The 17,829-nt window shown below is 39.8% G+C and overlaps 1 long non-coding RNA gene across 1 annotated transcript; it reads left to right on the top strand.

The window, feature by feature from the left end:
- Positions 1–225: 225 nt before the first annotated feature.
- LOC144983750 (uncharacterized) lies at positions 226–12,185 on the top strand. Its single transcript, XR_013647541.1, has 2 exons — positions 226–868; positions 11,850–12,185. It is a non-coding gene; the product is annotated as an uncharacterized LOC144983750 (long non-coding RNA).
- The last annotated feature ends 5,644 nt before the right edge of the window (positions 12,186–17,829 follow it).

The following is a 17,829-nucleotide window of genomic DNA, read 5'->3' as shown; positions in this document are numbered from 1 at the left end:
ATTACAAGCACAAAAGTCAAAACTTATTTACACAAAAAAAATTCCCACTATATTTAAAATGATTAAAATGTGAGCACATCTTAATACCACCACTACCCACCATACAAACTAATACTAACTTTGCAGGGGATAAATCCACTTTGAGGCTTTGTGATCTGTTTGAAAGACAAATATGGAGTCACATCCATCCACTTGCCAAGCTGTTGGACAAAATAAAAGTTTGTAGTCACATCTTAAATAAATTTGAGACTATTTTGTCCCATTAAAAAGGTAAAAAAAAGATCAGTTAAAAAAACCCAAACCTTTTCTGAGCGTTAGATTTGTTTTTAATATGCATTTATTGAAGTTCAATATAATATTAACGCTTTGACTTATAAATTACTAAGCTGTGTCAGATAGTGCTTGCTGCTGATTTAAATGAGGCTCCCCATCAAATGTGACATCTCTGCATCTCTTCGTGCGTTCCTCCTGGACCACGTGTCAGACATAGTTTTAGCAACTCAAATAGATGAATGAAGACACAGAATACAAACATTTTCATCCATTTTCCATGCCTGTTTATTTTTGTCCAGAGTCCCAGGGTACTGTTGGGCAAAGTCTGGCTACACCTGGGAAAGTCTGTCAGTACATTATGGGGCATTCAAAACTCCTTTTCATCATTTTTGGTGGGTCTGTTATATGAATCACCATTTAAATAGTTATGAAACGATGGAAGATACATTAATGGATTTTTATACAATTTCTCCACAAAAAATATTTTTAGTCTAACTGTGCAAATTTTCATGGCTTGGGTTTCTTTGTATTGTTTTTTGCTTTCCGTTTTGGTCACTGTCATGTTTGAGTTTTGTTTCCTGTTTTATTTTGAAAGGTTTCCTGTTTTGTCATGTTCTTGAGTTTTACTTCCGCTGTCTCAATCTGCCCTGATCATGTTCACCTGTGTCTTGTCATTCCTGTTTGTAGTTAAGTCTTGTCTCTGCCTTCCTCTTGTGCTGGTCCATTAATGTCTGTAATGTCTCTCATGTAATGTCCGTAACGTCTTTAACGTCTCTTCCCTGGCTGTCTTGTCTATGTCTGTGTAACCCTGCCTACCTGGATAACCCTAGGTGGGAGGTCAACTAAGCTCGCAATGTGAACTTCTTTCTTTATACTCAAGGTTTGTACAGGAGGAATGCGGTAGTAGATACTAATTACCCTTCCGACCCACAATAACACACTTGACACAGATCAAATTGTAGAAAGGAAAAATAATCTATATTCAGATTTTTTTCAAGTTATTCAGTACACATCCTTTCATGGAAATAAAATGTTGACATCAACATATAAATTGAGAACAAAAATTAAATTATGGGTGTGGTGTAAAAAAAAACAAGATACAATGAAAGAACCGAAAAATCAATCAATCACAACATAGAATAATATTCAGTATTTCTTAATAAATCACCGTTGGATCCAACAACACCTTAAATGGTAACTGAAAACCAATACCCTTTATGGAGTAAAGTCCTTAAATTCTGAGATCTCAGAAGAAAAAAATAGAAAAAACTGAAAAAGACTCCAGTAATGGAGGTGGGGGGGGAAAAAGAAGTGCACTTAGAAAAATTAAAAAAAAATGATACTTGCACGTCCTGAGACGGGAAATGAAGCTTTACCACTCCTTTGGTTTCGAAGCTGTAAGTCTGGGAAAATCAGGTAAGCTTGAGTTCAGGTGGAGCCACAGCAAAAGCGTGAATTCCGCGTAGATCCGGAGGAATTCGGTCCACTCATTGAAGCACGTGTCCACTCCTTGAAGCACGTGGAAAAAACCAGCCTACACACACGTGTAAGGTAGTTAGCCAACTCAAGTTTTTCTTCTTGCTGTATCCTCAAAAATAATATCTTGCACATTCCTACTCCTCAACATTAACAATGCAATTGTGCTTTTTTTTAAATAGAAATTCTCATTAAAGTAAACACAGAACATAAAATAAACATTTCTCTTCTTGGCTCCGTGTACGCACGCTAGCTTGCTAGCTTGTAAGCTTGCTAACTCGGCCAGCTTATTCAACATCAACTGAAAGCAACTTTAAACTCACCAAGATATCTCTTCATTCAAACACACTCTGTCTTGAATCCTTAAAACGATTTTCAAATGTCTGGATCACTGCAAAGCTGCATTTGATTTTTTTCAAGAAGCACGATGTCTCGTCATCTAGCAGTGTCGTCGCAGATCAAAGAAAAACAATGAAAAGAAACTTCCTCCTTCCTTGACACTCTAGGAAACGTCTCTCAAAAAGGGTGTCTCCCCCTAGTGTCTGAGTAAAGGTACTGTACATAAGATGTATGATTGAACATCTAAACTTAATCAGGGTTACATCTGTCTCCTACCATGTTTTCAGGTTTTGCCCACCGTGAGTTTTGTTTTGTTATCCTGCTCTGCAGCGCTTTTTGTTAACATTAAATCCCTTGCCCTGGAACTGTGTGCTCCCGTCTCTGCATTCTGGGTCCTTCACGCTACCACAGCCCTCATCACCTGACACAAATACATAATAGGAATAGTTATGTGGTTTTATTTTATGTGCTTTTCTCTTAGAATCCATCTTTGAATAAATATGTTTCTTGAAATTGTAAAGTAGACAAAACAGTTTAACTCCTAAAGTTGTCTTTGGAAGTTTATTGAGCCATTTATAACAACAAGGAACCTTTTTTTTTCTTTTTAAATATTGCTTATTACCGATGATTTAAAAGTGTCTGTGAACGTTCAAAACTAATAATGTTTTTTAATGCTTCTGGTTTTGTGTGTTGAATTTTCTGTGAACAAACACGGTTTTCTAAAAGATTGGATTGAAATATAATTCCAGAACCTGAGTAATAATAGCGAAATTTGGTTTCCCCCTTTTTAAAAGTAGTTTACATCTCAATGTGACGAATGAAAAATGGGTCCGTATTCTTTCACAACCAGTCAAAAATAGGGTTATTTCGAATTCAGTTAAACTTAAATCAACAATAGCCAAGCCGGGTGGTTTGTGTTGAAGTTGAGGCTTTCACTGAAAGTCCCGAACTCTGCATTATAAAGCGGCTGCCAGTATCTAACCTCTAAAGAATTATTAAGAGGAAGTTTAGCTGCATGATTTTACGGCCTCTGTATTCGGTCTATTTGACGCTAAGCAGGTAGATCCCAGGGAGTTTCTGCTGTCACCCGTCCTGTTATTTTCTTAGGGCCTGTATAATCTTTTTAGGGTCACAGCTTTATTAAACAGAAATGAGCCAACGTCACTGATGCAGAAACTACAGATTGCGAATGAGGAGGAAAAAGTGCCAAAATGAAAGACTAATGCAAGTTTCAGGCAGAACACTAACAAGTTAGACGAGAAATTGAAAAAGCTTTTTTTTTTCCGTCAATTCGGAGCCAACTCCGTACCTATATGCTATTTATTGCATTTGATATAATTTGGTTAAAAGGCTGTATCCAAAGCTCTACTCTATTTCTGTATTTTCATCAGAATGCTTAGATACAATCTTGTTCAATCTAAGGCCAGACAATGCTGTTCAACTGTGCTTAACCTCTATTCTGGTTATTCAAGGTAACAGTTGATAATTTGCTCTCAGCTTTGGACATAATGTGCCTCAGAGTTTTACTTTTTTTTACATTTTTTTTTTGTTGTTGTTTTAAGGAAAACATCCGTAGGATTTTGTGTTACTTGAAGGAGTTTCCAAGATTCTCGCAATTTTACTTTGGATAAATAACACATTTAGTGATATATTTATGTTACAAATAAAAAGTGTTCTATAAATAAAGATTGAGATGGTTCGATTTGATATTCAGGCTTTATGTGTATCATTAAAATTTGTACAAAATGACTGCAGTTTAACACATTTCAAAGATTAGTTTTCCCTACTCACTATATGAGCAGACCTTGTAGAAACTGCAAAACTTTTGCAGTAAAATCCTTGAGTCCCTCAGAGGAACACCTCAAAGTGTCAACTAGGGCAAAGTGACGCACCTCAGAGATTTCATATATAGACACTCCAGGGACAGTGTATGGGACTATGACTTTTGAAAAATAAAGGGCTATAAATCTTCATCCATACACAAGAGAAAAGGAATAAGAATAACTCACTCATAAAAAAATGTTGGCACGGCTCCTGAATTTGCTCCTAATTTTTCCAAGCACAAATTCTGCTGTTCATTTCGAACTGAAATACACAAAACCTCCTGTTCAATTTAGAAAGAATAAATAACAAAGTCCTGAAGCTGAAGGGCAGCCTTTTTTTCCTCAATAAAACATTGTTTCTATGTGTTGATCAAATGAGAAGTAAAAAGGGAAAGACCTTCAGATGTAAAAAAAAAAAAAAAAAAGTTCTGAATTTACAATGTAACTTTTTTTTAAATATCCAAACAGGTCTCACTTCAGGGAAACACAGATTCCTCTGAACCAAAAAGGGTGCTGATATCCTCAGAAAATAGCTGTACGTGCAGCTACAACACTCGCCTCATAGCTACACTCAGTTGGAGGACACACAGAGGGCAACAACTGACAATGTTCAATCTTAGGTGTCATTTCCTTCTATTTAACTTTTGGAAAGTTTGTTGTCATCTCTTACAGAGACTGACAACACAAACTGAGCTATAAGATTTCAGACAGATTTTTTTTTCTTTTTTTTTTTTTTAAATAAAAACAAGGGCTTCTACAATAAAGACAGGATGTATATTTTTAGAGTCTATGAAAAAATATTCAACCCTGATTTGATTTGTTTGGATCAATTTACTACTGAAAAATATTTCCAACATTATTTGGTTGTAACACTTTAGAAGAACTTAGTTTTTTGTTTGCAAATGTTTATTTTAGTTGAAATAACAGAATAATCTTGGGAAAATGGAGGAAAAACGTTTTTATCTGAGTTCAAATCTTCCCATATAAGCATATTTTAAATAGTCCTGTTTTTTTTTTTTTTTTTTTTTCCATTTGGATCTACAATTCTTTTATAACCTTACAATGGAAACCGTGTACCTGTGAGTTAAAACCTGTAGATTAAAAACCATCACTATTAATTGCTTTTAACTATCGATTTAGAGAAAATATAGATAACTGGTAGCTATTTTCAGGAGACACAGAGTACATTTTTATTTTAAAGATTTTGTATTATCCAGTGCCCCCATTTTGATAGGTGGCATGTTGAGGTCAATTTAAGCCTGATGCATTACAAATTTAAGTCATTTATTTGGTTTGGCACAGTCATTTTTCTTACTTGCAACAGATCAAATGAGAACTAATGTGTTTGGTTTGCTGCACATCATCAATTTTGATTTGTATAATACAATCTTACATGCCTTTTCCAAAAAAAAAGCATAAGGCTGTGTTAACTCGTTGACATTTTTTCTTTGGATTGTGCAAGGAGTCGATTTAAAGTCACATTGGGTCGTACTCAATGCCTGCATAGGAGATTGACAAAAGGGAGGTTACACATTGGATTGCTTTTGGTCCCTAACTCTTCCAATAATGAGACAAATACACCTCATGAGACTTTCTGGAATGTAACGTTAGAATGTCTTTTCTCACTCTGGTGCAAAGAAAAACCCTCAATTGAAAGTTTTATGTGACCTCAAAAGCAAACAAATATGTATATTTATGCATTAAATAAAAGAGCAGAGTCTCGCCTTTACTCAAAGATTAATTGATCTGCTCACCAAACAATAAACAAACAATGCTTTTGTCAGCTGCACCCATGCATGGGTCAACTCCTGTAAAGGTGCTTTAACGACGTTTTGGGCTGTCTGGGCCCAGGGAGGGTTGAAAAGAGGAGGGGCTGCTTCTCAAAGGGAGCGCAGGTGTGTTGTGCAGTTTCTTTATGGCTCTTATGGCCAACTTGAGGGGAGTAATAACAATGGAACGTACAATTGTTGTGCATGTAGTGGGTGTATTGTAAAGTATTCGTCAGAATAATGCAACGCTGTTGTCTGGTGCCCTTAGACTGGCTCCTTTACTGAGGCTGTGCAGATGATATGTAAGTGCCTGTTGGACCCCCATGGGATCTGATTGCCTAATTTCCTATTTTTCTCAATTGTCAGGCTGCTCTCGTAAGCAGGCACAGTGCACAGGTTTCAGGTGGAGTTGGAAAACCGAAAAATCCACATGACATGCGTCTGTCTCACCTACTTCACCACTACATGTTTTTGAGTGTTTACTACGACCTGTCGCCTGCACATGCCCACGGAAAAAATGTGCATGAGCATTTGCGCGCTCTGGTCTCACCAAGGGGTCTACCATCTTAAACTTTTATACGGGCCGCCTGCATACCTGCAGACAGCCCTTATCAACCTGTTAAGCCAGATGTGGTTAAGGCACAACTTGTGCGATAGGAGAGGAACGACTAAGCTCACAACTTCATTCATTCATCTTCTTCTGTTTGTCCCTTTTGGGGTCACGGGGCTGCAGGAGCCTATCCCAGCCACTTATGGGGGAAGGTGGGGGGCACCCTGGACAGGTCACCAGTCTGTCGCAGGGTCACACATGTCACACACCCATGCATACTCACAGTCACTCCTAGGGACAATTTGGAGTGACCAATTAACCTATGAAGCATGTTTTTGGAAGGTGGGAGGAGGAAGCCAGAGTCCCTGGAGGAAACCTACACATGCACGGGGAGAACATGCAAACTCCACACAGAAAGGTCCCCCATTGATGTTTAAGTCCCCCAGCTGGGACTTGAACCAGGGGCCTTCTTGCTGTGAGGCAAGAGCGCTAACCACTGCACCACCCTAACTAACCACTAACTAACAACTTGAGAAAGAAAAAAACGAGTTTTGTTCCAGACTCTAAAAAATGGACAAATTGGTGAAGATTATCATCAGAACCTTGTTACCAGGGATCTTTGAAAAGGATTTTATTTGTCTAGTTTCATAAATCTTTGTCTGCAGTGAAACTGTTGTTTTGATTTCAATAGAAATTTTGACTGAACTGCAGGAACACAGAGACACAGTCAGTAAATCACGCTGACAGGATGGAGGTTCTGTCATCACCCGCCATCATTACCAAGTGTGTTGTCTCTCTTGTTGTTGTATCTGATTTATTATACATCACTTCACCCAATCAAAACAAAATTGATGTCTTTCTCCTTTTAGTTTATTGACTCATCAACACTAAAACATCAATCATTAGATTCATAATTCATCTTGAGCATTCCCTTTAATCCTCCATTGAGTCAGACTGATGGGACACATTGAATGGGCCTTTTGTGGTTCAGAAGTAGGATGATGTTTTGTTTTGTTTTTTTCTGTGTGAGAACAATTACCAGGATCCTTGATTTGATTTACAGCAGAAAGCCTGCCACATCCTGTGAGGCATGTCAAACTCACCTATAAGTAACTTCCGAAAGTCATTTCTGGAGTGCGTTCAGAACCTTCGCTGGATTTTATTTGCCCTTTCAGTTTTCTCATTTATATTGTCACTAGCAATCCCTCTATGGTTCCTCATTCTGTACTCACTCCTTGGTTTTCCAATCACTCAGTCTAAACCTGCACGGGTTCCTGGCCCCTCTGTCTGCTGCTAAGCTTCAGTGATGATGTCATTTACACCGCTGGTTGCAAAACAGCATCAACGTTTTGGAATGTGTTAAACTGCAAAGATTTGCTTCCAAGCCCCCAAAATTCTGCTGCTTTTTATGATTTTAAAGTTATAAAAGTTAATGATTTGCATCTTTATTCAGGAAAAAACACTCAAGTCTTTTTTAGGGCCCGAGCACGGAGTGCAAGGACCCTATTGTAATTCGAATGTTTATTATTATTATTATTATTATTAGGGCCCGAGCACGGAGTGCAAGGACCCTATTGTATCTGTAAGAGTTATTATTATTATTAGGGCCCGAGCACGGAGTGCAAGGACCCTATTGTATCTGTAAGAGTTATTATTATTAGGGCCCGAGCACGGAGTGCAAGGACCCTATTGTAATTCGAATGTTTATTATTATTATTATTATTAGGGCCCGAGCACGGAGTGCAAGGACCCTATTGTATCTGTTAGGTTTATTATTAGGGCCCGAGCACGGAGTGCAAGGACCCTATTGTATCTGTTAGGTTTATTATTATTATTATTAGGGCCCGAGCACGGAGTGCAAGGACCCTATTGTATCTGTAAGAGTTATTAGGGCCCGAGCACGGAGTGCAAGGACCCTATTGTATCTGTTAGGTTTATTATTATTAGGGCCCGAGCACGGAGTGCAAGGACCCTATTGTATCTGTTAGGTTTATTAGGGCCTGAGCACGGAGTGCAAAGACCCTATTGTATCTGTAAGAGTTATTATTATTAGGGCCCGAGCACGGAGTGCAAGGACCCTATTGTAATTCGAATGTTTATTATTATTATTAGGGCCCGAGCACGGAGTGCAAGGACCCTATTGTAATTCGAATGTTTATTATTATTATTATTATTAGGGCCCGAGCACGGAGTGCAAGGACCCTATTGTAATTCGAATGTTTATTATTATTATTATTATTATTATTATTATTATTCTACCGGAAGAGTCGCCTTTTTGAGGCCTTTAACATACCCCAAAACTCACCAAATTTGGCACACACATCAAGAGTCGCGAAAAATTTCGTATTTTATAGGAGATTGGCATGGGCGCACAAAAACGGCTCGATAGCGCCACCTACAGTGACTTTTGTCCCGACGCCCCGCATAGGCTTCAACGTACAAGCTTGATTTTTACAGGGCATGTTCTTCAGATGGAAACCTACAAAAAAGTCTGAAAGGACCCACCTGTCACTCGCACAGGAAGTCTGATATATTGAGGTCAATATGTCATTTTTGCTTCATTTTGGACATTTGCAGGCCTCGCTCTAGAACGAACTCCTCCTAGAGATTTTGGAGTAATGGCTCCAAACTTTGGTTTTGTAAACTAAACACATGTCCGATGTTAAATTGTGAAGCTTTTAAGATTTTACGGTTGTTTGTGACCGTGGCGGCGCGTCGAACTTGGAGGTCGTTTCGAAAACACGCCATGAAAAGGAAAATGGCCATTACTCAGCCATGCATAATCCAATCTGATCCAAAATTGATATGCATGATTGTAGTCTGAATCTGACCACATCAGAAGTGGAAAAATCCAGAACAGGTGTAGCGCCACCTGCTGGCAAAAGGAAATGACATGTTTTACTTGGAGCATCACTGCTCCAAGTAGGATGAGCCGACACACCTCAAAATGATGTCCACCTGTTGAAAAGCCATTGAAGTTTACTCTGATAAAAAGCCATAACTTTCAATGCGGGGGTGTGGTCGTGACAGAGCGGCGAAGTTGGGCGTCTCGCCATGCACACAAAAGTTGCTCTCACGTGCACATTCGTTGTCCAATCTCACTGAAATTCAATGGATATGATGAGGTTTCCTTTCTGAACCCATGGATATGACAATTCTGGACGAGCTCCATAGCGCCATCTATTTATTGAAAAAAACAGTTTTTGTCGCATTCTTCCCTATCTTTTCTCTGCGCTTCGTCCGACGTGCATGAAATTAAAACTGGAGATACTCAGAAAGGTCCTCTCTCATCATCTAAAATTTCATGGGTGTACATCTGACGGTGCCTTCATAAGGCCCCCCCAAACAGGAAGTGGTCAATTGCACTTACTCATAAAACAAAGCTTCATAGCAAATCAGCCGTTTGTCTCAGGAAGCTGAGATTTCAGAGTTAGATGCCTCTTACAAATCTCCAACTTTGATAGATAGCACTATAGGGTCTACGAGAAACTTCATACCGGTGTTTTTCCTATGCAATTTTGGACTGAACAAAGATTTTTAGCATAAATTCTGTTTAGGTTATCAGCACCAAAGACTACACTTTAATAGGCATTTATGTGCTACTGCTTCCTAAAAAAATTCAGAATGATTGAAGTTACAGGTGAACTTTTAGACAGCATTTCATCCAAAAAGGTCCGAAAACGTCTTTTTAGGCAAAACTGCAAACACCTATTTTTTTGCATAACTTATCTTTCAAATATCAACACAAAAAAATTAAAAACGGTAGGGATCTGTGTTTGCTGCCTTCCATATTTTTTTCAGACTTAAAAGTGTAACAGATGATTTATAAAAAATCCTTTTTCATCCAAAAACCTGTGTTAAATCTGTCTAGACTCCAAACAAACATTTTTTTATGGTAACTTATGTTTCAACAATCGACACCAATTTTCACAGACCTATAGCTGAACATGTCCCATAGCTCCCTGAATATTTTCATAGATATAAAATGAACTGGTCATTCTAACATCTAGCATTCTAACATCTAACATCTTACATGTCAAAGCCTCTCTCAGCCTGGCTCTGCTGAAGGAGTCGTGTTACAACCCCGCCCCCTCCTGCTGGGACCCCTGCTATGTAAATTAGCAAGCAGTGAACAGAGAGATGAGGAGTAAGAATGGCCATTACTCAGGCATGCATAATCCAAAGACAGCCAGTTAAACACTGAAAGACATATTTTTTCGGTATGTCTTTCATACATCTTTAGTATTAAAAACTCTCCAAGATGAATGTGCCTGACTCCACCTGCAGGTGGATCACAGACTTCCTGACGGACAGACAGCAGTATGTGAGGCTGGGGAAGCTCGTCTCAGATACTCGGACCACAAGCACCGGATCCCCCCAGGGCTGTGTCCTTTCACCCCTGTTACTCTCCCTGTACACAAACAGCTGCGCAGCTGGTCACCTGTCTGTCAAACTCCTGAAGTTTGCTGACGACACCACACTCATCGGCCTCATCTCTGACGGAGATGAGTCGGCCTACAGGAGTGAAATAGCCAGGCTGGTGTCATAGTGCAGCGCTAACAACCTGGAGCTTAATGCTCTGAAGACAGTGGAGATGACAGTGGACTTCAGGAAGGCCCCAGCCCCCCTCCCCCCTGTCATCCTCTGTGACTCCCCGGTGACCTCTGTGGAGTCCTTCTGCTTCCTGGGAACCATCATCAGCCAGGACCTCAAGTGGGAGCAGAACATCAGCTCCATCACTAAGAAGGTCCAGCAGAGGATGTACTTCCTGAGGCAGCTGAAGAAGTTTCACCTCCCTGAAAAGATGCTGGTAGACTTTTACACCGCCATCATCGAATCCACCCTCACGTCCTCCATCACAGTCTGGTTCGCTGCGGCCACGGCCAGAGACAAGGCCAAGCTGCAACGCGTCATCCACTCAGCAGAGAAGGTGATCGGCTGCCACCTCCCGTCTCTCCAGGAGCTGCACATCTCCAGGACCTGGAGGCGGGCAGCCAGGATTGTAGCCAACCCCTCTCATCCAGGACATAATCTCTTTCGGCCCCTCCCTTCTGGCAAGAGGCTCCGGTCCACCAGGACCAGGACCTCGCGCCACAAGAACAGCTTCTTCCCCACTGCAGCCAGCCTGCTGAACAGAACCCCAACTCCCCCAGGTGACCCCCCCCCCCGCCCACCAAAGGACTGTCGGTGCCACTTACAGGCCCCACCATCCCAGCCCATCTGTGCTCCCACTTTAATTCACCTTACTCTACTGTATATAGTGTGTTGTTGTTGTTAACTTAATTTTTAACTTATTCTTAATTGCACTATACACCAAGTCAAATTCCTCGTTTTGTAAAGTGCGCTCTACTGAACCTGGCAATAAAACTTTTTCTGATTCCTGATTCTGATTCTGATTCTATTAATCATTGTTTTTTATTCATTCAAAATGCAATTAAATCAATATTTTATTTTTTTTCTTTTCCTTTTTCTTTTTTTTTTATCTCTTATATCCTTTTTTATAATCAATGTTTGAACTTCTTTTCCTTTCTATTGTCATGGTTTCAGTTTGTTGTCTTGTTTTTCGCTTTAGTTCTTGTTCTGTCTTGTTTGGTTCTGTTTCCTGTTTTATTTTGAAAGGTTTCCTGTCTTGTCATGTTTCTTGAGTTTTACTTCCTTTGGTCCCCATCTGCCCTAATCGTGTTCACCTGTGTCTTGTCTGCCCTGTCTGTATATAAGTCTTGTCTCTGCCTTCCTCCTGTGCTGGTCCATTAACTTCTGCTCATGTTGATCACGTCTTCTTGTCTGGCGTCCATGTCCCTTGCCATGCCACAGTAAGTTTTTGTTTTTAGTTTTGTCATCCTGCTCTGCAGCGCTTTTTGTTAGTTAAATAAACCCACTTGCCCTGAACCCGTTTGCCTCCCGTCTCTGCGCCTGGGTCCTACCTGCTCTCGAGCCTCCCCCCCACACGACATCTATACATCCAATGAAATTAAACTACAAATCAACAAACACAACTGATAACAAATGTCTCTAAAAAATGATGTGTATATTTGCAGAACCTTAAAAACACCAAACAAATAACAAATGCTTCCCAATTAAAGCACAAAAAATGGAACACAAAATGTAAAACCCAAGTTAGAAATTGCAATTTGAAAAAGATACTTTTTTCAGCAGCTTTTCAAAATCAATCACCAATTCTACTCTTCTGTGGATGAAACAAAGTACTCCAGAACAATGAAGCCATTTCTCTAAGTCTCTCTCACCTTCAGTTTTAAACAAGGTCTGTGAAAATCCACCATACATTGGTCACATGAACTCAGAGACCTGCTAAAAGTGCACAATTGTAAAAGCTCTTTTATATAGACAACTGTTTGTTTGCTTAGAGCTCTAAATATAAAAAAAAAAATGCTTTTCTATCACCTAGACACAGATGGAGAACCATATCAACTGGATTAATAACAGGGTGGCATGTTTAGACAACATGAAGCTGTCCATCACATTTTTGACCTAAACATGTAAACACATCCTTGGCTCTGCGGTTAGGAAATGGTATTTGGGAATCTCTTTATACCAGGAGCCAGCCTGGCCATTGGAACATCGCCACAGTGCCCATCCAGACTGGGACAGCAACGGGGTCCACTTCAGAGCCGTGAGCTGCTGTGTTTAACTCCAGCTGTCCCAGCAAGGGAGACAACTGCAGCAACATCCACTGACCAAGCTGACAAGCGGTCGCTCGTGCCATGCGGTCGCACGTGCTCGGGCCCGCTAAATGCTACTTGTAGCTTTAATTATGGCCCGCAGCAGTCATAGACTGCAAGGACCATATTGTAACTGCTACGAGGGTCGAACACTCAAAAAGGTCCAAAACGTCAAAAAAACACGTCTAAACGCCAATAAATGGGGTCAAAAGTCGCCCAAAGCACACAACGACACGACAATTGTGTAACGCAACAAAAATACACACACACGTACAACACCAACGCAAAAACGTCAAATTTGTAATCGCAAAAATGACGACAAAAACACGAAAAAGCCCCAAAAAGCCCTCAAAAGAAGGGTTTAAAGCCAAAAAGACATGCCCAGCCTATAGTAAAAGACAGGCCGCATTGAAATACATAGGAAATCCTAACCGCACAAACTTCTATATTGTTTCTGCTTTGTTTCATTTTTATTATTACGTTTCTTCTTTCTTACTGCGTCTTTGAGCTCAAATTTGACCCCCGCCACATACTCGAAAACTCACCAAAATTGGCACACATAGGATAAATTCAAAATGAATTTTCGGCGAAGTGAACGCCCCCCCCCCAAACCCGATGACCTCACAGTCGGCAAAACCGTAAAAAAAATGAATGGGGCCGAAATCTCAAATGGAGCCGATTTTTTTTTTCTTCAAGATACAGTTACGAAACCAAAACACGGGTGTTGGAGATATCCTAAAGAAGTTTTGAAATCATTATGGGATGGCCACACGACCTACGGCTTGGCGGCCATTTTGTGGCGAACTCAGAGAAATGGCGATTTTCGTGTTTTTTCACAATATGGGAAAAAGACACTTTTGTTCAAGCGATTTTCACGAAATTGCACACACATGCCACAAACACGATTCTACAACTACCAAAGACGTTTTGTTGACCTTTGACCTTGGGAAGGGGCGGCCATCTTGAATTTTCATAAAAAAGCACCTTTAGTAAGGTATTCCTTGGACGAAAACTCGTCCAAGGAATTTTCATCGATCTTTTTGAAACTTCTTGGGCATCAATGGCAATCAATTGTGGACAAAATGTTGAAATTAGAAGTTGTAGATTTTGAAACGCGTGCGCGTGGCGAATTCGCAACTGTCGCCATTTTAGCTAGCTTGCACATATTTTATCGGAATGTCGTGAAAATGAAATATACGATTCCCTGGCCCAAACTGAACAAAACGATGTCAGATACGACAAAATCGATAAAGGAATGTGGCCGTGGTAAACCAAAAACGATCGCAAAAAAAAGTGCTGACTCGGCTAAAAAAAAAAAATTCGGATTTTTTTTTTATGAATCAGCTAGCGAAACCCAGATAACTTTGTCGGGTATATCCAAACAAAGTTTTGAAATCATTACGTGATGGCGACACGACCTATGGTTTGGCGGCCATTTTGTGCCAAAATCGGCCATTTTGAGATTTTCGCGTTTTTACACAATATGGAAAAAGGAACTTTTTTTTGAGCGATTTTCACGAAATTTGACTCGCATGTCCCTAGCGTAAGTCTACAATCACCTTTGGAATTTCGTCGACCTTTGACCTCAGGAAAAGGCGGCCATCTTGAATTTTATATAAAAAACACCTTTACCACCGGATTCAAACTTAAACTTGTCGTTGGAATTTTCATCAATCATCTCGAAACTTTTTGGGCATCAATGGCAAGCTACTGTGGAAAAAATGTTGGAATTAGAAGTTGTAGATTTTGAACGGCGTGTGCGTGGCATGCTAGCAAAGTGGCGCACTGTTATAACTACCATGCATTTCAATACAATACAGTGAAAATTGAATGCATGCATTCATGCCTGAAACTGAATACATTGAAAAACACTGGATATGGACATATAAGGAATGTGGGCGTGGTTAGCATAAAACCACTGTTGCTAAGGACAACAAAAAGTTTACTTTTACCGATTTGTCCGAAACTGAAGTCAATCTGTTCGTCTTCTCAAGGGGACCAAAACATAAAATGGTTGCTATGGAGATAAAATCAACAGAATAGCCGCCATTTTGGAAAAAGTGGGGTTTTTATCAACTTATGGCATATAGCTCTCACCAATGGAGGAATGTGTTTTTCTGAATCAGTTGATGATGCTGATCGCTATGCTAGCACTTTTAGCCACATTAGCATAGCTAGCATAGTTAGCATAATTAGCATTTTAGGTAATGTGTTTTTCCGAGTGAGTTGATGATGCTGATCGCAATGCTAGCACTTTTAGCCACATTAGCATAGCTAGCATAGTTAGCATAATTAGCATTTTAGGTAATGTGTTTTTCTGAGTCAATTGATGATGCTGATCGCAATGCTAGTACTTTTAGCCACATTAGCATAGCTAGCATAGTTAGCATAATTAGCATTTTCAGTAATGTATTTTTCTGAGTCAGTTAATGATGTTGATCGCTAAGCTAGCACTTTTAGCTATGTTAGCATAACTAGCATAGTTAGCATAATTAGCATTTTAGGTAATGTGTTTTTCTGAGTCAGTTGATGATGTTGATTGCAATGCTAGCACTTTTAGCCTCATTAGCATAGCTAGCATAGTTAGCATAATTAGCATTTTAGGTAATGTGTTTTTCTGAGTCAGTTGATGATGCTGATCGCTATGCTAGAACTTTTAGCCACATTAGCATAGCTAGCATAGTTAGCATATTTAGCATATGCAGTTTTGACTAGCCATTATCAAAAGTGGGCAGTGAGGGCGGTGAGGGCGGTGGTGCGTAGAGTTGGGCGTGGAAGGCGGGTTGCGTCTGCGGGCCATACAACGCCGCTTGCGGCTTTAATTATTATTATTATTATTCCGCTTTCTATCTGCGCCTTTGAGCTCAAATTTGACCCCCGCCACATACCCGAAAACTCACCAAAATTGGCACACACCTAGGATAAATTGAAAATAAATTTTCGGCAAAGAAAACGTCAACCCCCCGAAGGCAGTGACATCACGGCGAGCGTTCCCGTAAAAAAAATGAATGGGCCGAAAATCGCTTATGGGGCCAAAAAAAAATATTTTGAAATACAGTTACGAAACCAAAACACACGTGTTGGAGATATCCCAAAGAAGTTATGAAATCATTATGGGATGGCCACACGACTTACGGCTTGGCGGCCATTTTGTGGCGAACTCAGAAAAATGGCGAATTTCGTGTTTTTTCACAATATGGGAAAACAACACTTTTGTTCAAGCGATTTTCATGAAATTGCACACACATGCCACAAACACGATTCTACAACTACCAAAGAAGTTTTGTTGACCTTTGACCTTGGGAAAGGGCGGCCATCTTGAATTTTCAAAAAAAAGCACCTTTAGTAACGGATACAAACGAAAACTCGTCCTAGGGATTTTTATCGATCTTTTTGAAATTTCTCGGGCATCAATGGCAAGCTACTGTGGACAAAATGTTGGAATTAGAAGTTGTAGAATTTGAAACACGTGCGGGTGGCGAATTCGCAACCATCGCCATTTTAGCTAACACGCACATATTTTATCGAAATAGCCTGAAACTGAAATATGCGATACCCTGGCCCACACTGAACAAAACAATGTCAGATACGACAAAATCCATAAAGGAATGTGGCCGTGGTAAACAAAAAACGATCGCAAAAAAAAGTGCTGACTCGGCTAAAAAAAAAAAATTCGGATTTTTTTTTTATGAATCAGCTAGCGAAACCCAGATAACTTTGTCGGGTATATCCAAACAAAGTTTTGAAATCATTACGTGATGGCGACACGACCTATGGTTTGGCGGCCATTTTGTGCCAAAATCGGCCATTTTGAGATTTTCGCGTTTTTACACAATATGGAAAAAGGAACTTTTTTTTGAGCGATTTTCACGAAATTTGACTCGCATGTCCCTAGCGTAAGTCTACAATCACCTTTGGAATTTCGTCGACCTTTGACCTCAGGAAAAGGCGGCCATCTTGAATTTTATATAAAAAACACCTTTACCACCGGATTCAAACTTAAACTTGTCGTTGGAATTTTCATCAATCATCTCGAAACTTTTTGGGCATCAATGGCAAGCTACTGTGGAAAAAATGTTGGAATTAGAAGTTGTAGATTTTGAACGGCGTGTGCGTGGCATGCTAGCAAAGTGGCGCACTGTTATAACTACCATGCATTTCAATACAATACAGTGAAAATTGAATGCATGCATTCATGCCTGAAACTGAATACATTGAAAAACACTGGATATGGACATATAAGGAATGTGGGCGTGGTTAGCATAAAACCACTGTTGCTAAGGACAACAAAAAGTTTACTTTTACCGATTTGTCCGAAACTGAAGTCAATCTGTTCGTCTTCTCAAGGGGACCAAAACATAAAATGGTTGCTATGGAGATAAAATCAACAGAATAGCCGCCATTTTGGAAAAAGTGGGGTTTTTATCAACTTATGGCATATAGCTCTCACCAATGGAGGAATGTGTTTTTCTGAATCAGTTGATGATGCTGATCGCTATGCTAGCACTTTTAGCCACATTAGCATAGCTAGCATAGTTAGCATAATTAGCATTTTAGGTAATGTGTTTTTCCGAGTGAGTTGATGATGCTGATCGCAATGCTAGCACTTTTAGCCACATTAGCATAGCTAGCATAGTTAGCATAATTAGCATTTTAGGTAATGTGTTTTTCTGAGTCAATTGATGATGCTGATCGCAATGCTAGTACTTTTAGCCACATTAGCATAGCTAGCATAGTTAGCATAATTAGCATTTTCAGTAATGTATTTTTCTGAGTCAGTTAATGATGTTGATCGCTAAGCTAGCACTTTTAGCTATGTTAGCATAACTAGCATAGTTAGCATAATTAGCATTTTAGGTAATGTGTTTTTCTGAGTCAGTTGATGATGTTGATTGCAATGCTAGCACTTTTAGCCTCAT

This window comes from Oryzias latipes, chromosome 14 (genome assembly GCF_053564925.1).
Source record: "Oryzias latipes strain Hd-rR chromosome 14, Olatipes_Hd-rR_3.1".
Taxonomy (NCBI): domain Eukaryota; kingdom Metazoa; phylum Chordata; class Actinopteri; order Beloniformes; family Adrianichthyidae; genus Oryzias; species Oryzias latipes.
The sequence above is the reverse complement of the archived record's forward strand: the minus strand, read 5'-3'. Positions and strand labels throughout refer to the sequence as shown.